Genomic DNA, 4,634 nt, shown 5'->3' with positions numbered 1-4,634 from the left:
AAAAAAAAAAAAAAAAAAAAAAAAAAAAAAAAAAAAAGAAAGCTTGGATTAGGTAAAAATGAACACCCAGTCAACGATTACAAATCTCAAGGAAATCAATCACCTTCAGTAAATGTCAGTGGAAATGACATCAAATTAGTATCCTTAAGCACTACAAATATTACAATGATTAGAAACAGAATGTAGAACAATTGTGAAAAAGATATAAAGAAATAGAAGAATCACAGAAGTGAACAGGTAACAAAAGATTGTTCAAAATGACCAGGGAGATTTGTAAAAGTCATTATAACAGTGCTGTTATAAATGAAAAATTTAATGGTTGAAATAAAAAACTCAGTGGATGGATTTAAGAGAAAATCAGACACAGATAAAAGAAAAAAATGAGAATCTGGAAAAATACTCGGAATTCAGCACAAAGAGTCCAGAAAGTAGAGAATACAAAAGAAAAGTTAGGAGATAAAGACAATAGATTAAGAAAGGCGTAAACCCCAAACTGCAAGGTAAACGATGTGTACTTAGTGAGATAAAGATTAAAATCAGGAATAAAACAAGAATGCCACCTCCATTTAATATTGTATTGGCTGCCTTAGCCAATGTAGTAAGTCAAGTAAGAAGAAATATGAGAATCAGAAAAGAAAAGTGTCAGTATTCACACTTGATTTCATACAGAATATACCTAAAATCCTGTAGATGATTTATTAGAAATAATGAGCAAATTTAGCAAGGCCCTTGGAAATAAGACCAACAGATAAAAATCAGTTTTATTTCTATACACCAGCCACAAACAGAAGATATGTCTTTTAAGTATTATTTACAATAGCAACAAGAGATACAAGGAACCCAAGAATACATGGAACTGAAAATATGCATAGGCCTTTGTGGAAAAAACTGTAAAACTTCATCAAAAGACCTCAAATGAAAATCTAAATTTGCAACATACATGATGTTCATGGATTGGAATACCCAATATCCTAAATATACAATTTCTCTCTAAATTCAATGCAATTCGGACAAAAACTCGAACACACTTCTTTTTGTTCCTTCAGACTTGAGGAGCTGAATCAAAATTTCATGCAAAAGAGCAAAAGCATAGTAATAGCCAAGATACTCTTGAGGAGAAAAAGGTAGTAAATATCTACAAAAAGAACATTTCCAGAACCAAAGTGGGAAAAGAGGAATCTGACCTTAGCCTAATTCATAATATTAATCCATCTAAAGAAAAAAAATTAGCTAAGAAAGGAGTTGAGACTGGCCTGGAAATCAGAGGGGCATGTGAGAGTATATGAGGGATTGCAGACAGTGGCGGAAATGGTCAGAGGGGAATTTGAGGAAGTGGGTCTGGTTCCCTCTGCAAGTGGACCTTCTGCTCTATATCAATGCATCTGGGTATTGTTGTGGGTGCCATCAGATAATTAAATCAGCAGTTTTCAAACATTTTTATGCAAATACACCTAAAATATTTTTTCTTTTATTCATATGTAATATTTACATATATATGCAGTACATGTAAAGATTTTCTATATGCATAGAATTTGTAATAATCAAGTCAGGGTATTTGGGGTATCTATCACCTGAGCATTATCATTTCTATGTGTTGGCATCATGTCAAGTCCTCTTTTCTAGTTACTTTAAAATATACATAATATTAGTATGTATATTATGATGACTATACTAAGTATAGTCAACCTAGTCTGCTATCAAACATTAGAACTTATTTCTTCTGTTTAACTGTATCTTTGTACCCAATTGCCAATCTCTTTTCATTCCCCCTTCCTACTGTTTTCCAAACTCACACCCTTCCCAGCCTCTGATATCTCTCTCTCCCTCTCTCTCTCATATATATATATATGTGTGTGTGTGTGTATATATATAGAGAGAGAGACAACATCTCACTCTGTGGCCCAGGCTAAAGTGCAGTCATATGATCATGGCTCACTGCAGCCTCAACCTCCCAGGTTCAAGCAATCTTCCTACCTCAGCCTCCCAAGTAGCTGGGACCAAAAGTGTGTGCCATCACACCCAGCTAATTTCCTTTCTTTGTCTTTTTTTATTTTTTATTTTATTTTATTTTATTTTATTTTTGTAGAGATGGAGTCTTGTTTTGTTGTCAGGACTGGTCTGGAACTCCTGGGCTCAAGTGATCCTCATCCTCCTGCTTCAACCTCCCAAAGCACTGGGATTACAGGCATGAGCCATCGCGCCTGGCTATCATTCTACTCTCTATATCTCCATGAGATAGTTTCTTAGCTCCAACATATGAGAACATGCAGTATTTGTCTTTCTGTGACTGGCTTATTTCACTTAACAGAATGACTTCTAGTTCCATCCATGTTGATGCTACAAATGACTTGATTTCATTATTTTAAAATAATTTTAAAATCTTTTACCCCTTACATATTTTAAGGTGACATCTGTCATGTTTTACCATACATTTAAATAGTTACAAAGGCTGTAATTGCTGGTATATTGAAAATAATTAAAATTTCAAATTTCAAAAATTCTATTTATTAAATGTATCCAGTGGAATCTAAAATGTTAACAGTTGATACCCATCCAGGATCATCCACGTAAAAAATATATAAACAATTTTATGCTGGAAATTGTACATTATTTCTTTTGCTACTTGAACTTGTATTTTTATTCCACTTCCCCACAGAATTTTATGCTAAAATAAAATATTTTTATGCATGAGAAGTCTTTACTGCTCACCTTATAATATTTCTCTGCAACAAACATATGTATATAAATTGAAATTTTATGCATCACATATCATGTGGTGGATGAGCCCTTTTTCCTCCAATTAGTTATGTATTCATAGGTAACTATTACTTAATGTAGAATCAATACCAATAATTTGTTTTTCTTTTTTTGAGACAGGGTCTTACTCTATCACCCAGGCTGGAGTGCAGTGGTATGATCTTGGCTCACTGCAACCTCCACCTCCCGGGTTCAAGCGATTCTCCTGCCTCAGCCTCCCAAGTAGGTGGGATTATAGGCACCCACCACTGCGCCCGGCTAATTTTTGTATATTTAGTAGAGATGGGATTTCACTATGGTGGCCAGGCTGGTCTCAAACTCCTGACCTCAGGTTATCTACCCTCTCAGCCTCCCAAAGTGCAGGATTACAGGCCTGAGCCACCGCTCCTGGCCCAATATCAATAATTTTAACTGCCTCTTTGACCTCTAGATGGTTTTTATACTTCAGAATAATGCAATGGGTGGAAGTGATGGCTTTCTTTTGTCAAATGGGAAAAGGTGATTGTGAAAGGGTGACCAAGGGGAGGCTTAGACAGCAGGTAAGTTGTTAGGCCCATCAATTTCAGAATGAGGAAACCTAGGTTGAAGATCTTAACTATGAGTTCCTTTAAACAGTCAGACCTTTACATATACCCAGGCCTTGCAAAGTCTTTGTGTGCCCCAATTTGAGAACCACCGATTCAAATTATACAACTAATTCCTGTGACTGATTTGCTTGGTGAGTAAAGAGCATTCTGATTATAATGTAACTTCAATTTCCTCAGGATTGTGTGTAATATGTAGGTCACACTGGCAGTAAATTTTGTCCCCATCTGCTGACAAGAGCTCTCATCCCTTGCAAATTCCTACCCCTTACTACTTCCAAGCAGTGGTTCTTAAGTATTCACAAATAAATCTACATAGTCAATTCTTTAGCATCTTTTTTTCTGGTTATAGGCACCAATGCTTTACAGTTGTGTTTTCCATGCTTTCACATAATAAAAATACTAAGGTAATGCATCAAATGTCAAGTCAAATTCTGTAAGCCAAAATATGCATTATTAGTTTTAAAATATGTATTATATTATAATATGTATTATTAGTTTTTTAAAACACCACACATTATCACTATTGTTTAACATTTACAAGGACTTTTTTACCTATTAAAAATTTCTTCTTATGAAAGGTTTGATGGATACTAAATATATGTTATATATGTAAGTTACCAGGTAAACATTACAGTTAATATTGGTGAACCCATCACCCAACTTAAGAATTAAAACATGACCAGTAAGTAGCTCTATATCTGCAGGCTCTGTGACTATCCTGTTCTCCTGCTTTCCTTCCAAAGCTGGGCATTAGCCTGAATTTTGTTTTTAGCATTCCTTTCCTGTTAAGCATAAACTTTTACTACACACCTGTTTCCTTAAACAATGTACTGCTGGCCGGGCACGGTGGCTCAAGCCTGTAATCCCAGCACTTTGGGAGGCCGAGAGGGGCGGATCACGAGGTCAGAAGATCGAGACCATCCTGGCTAACACGGTGAAACCCCGTCTCTACTAAAAAATACAAAAAACTAGCTGGGCGAGGTGGCGGGCGCCTGTAGTCCCAGCTACACGGGAGGCTGAGGCAGGAGAATGGCGTAAACCTGGGAGGCGGAGCTTGCAGTGAGCTGAGATCCTGCCACTGCACTCCAACCCCGGGCAACACGGCAAGACTCCGTCTCAAAAAAAAAAAAAAAAAAAATGTACTGTTTAAAGTCTCTTGTTATTTAAGTTTACAAAGATTATATATTCTGTGTACTCTTCTGCAACGAGTTTTCTTCAGTATTTCTAAGATTTAGTTATGTGTATGTTATTAAACATAATTATGGTTTTTTTTTTTTTTTTTTTTTTTTT

This window comes from Rhinopithecus bieti, unplaced genomic scaffold, assembly GCF_001698545.2.
Source record: "Rhinopithecus bieti isolate Rb0 unplaced genomic scaffold, ASM169854v2 scaffold_10351, whole genome shotgun sequence".
NCBI classification, from domain to species: Eukaryota; Metazoa; Chordata; class Mammalia; order Primates; family Cercopithecidae; genus Rhinopithecus; species Rhinopithecus bieti.
The sequence above is the reverse complement of the archived record's forward strand: the minus strand, read 5'-3'. Positions refer to the sequence as shown.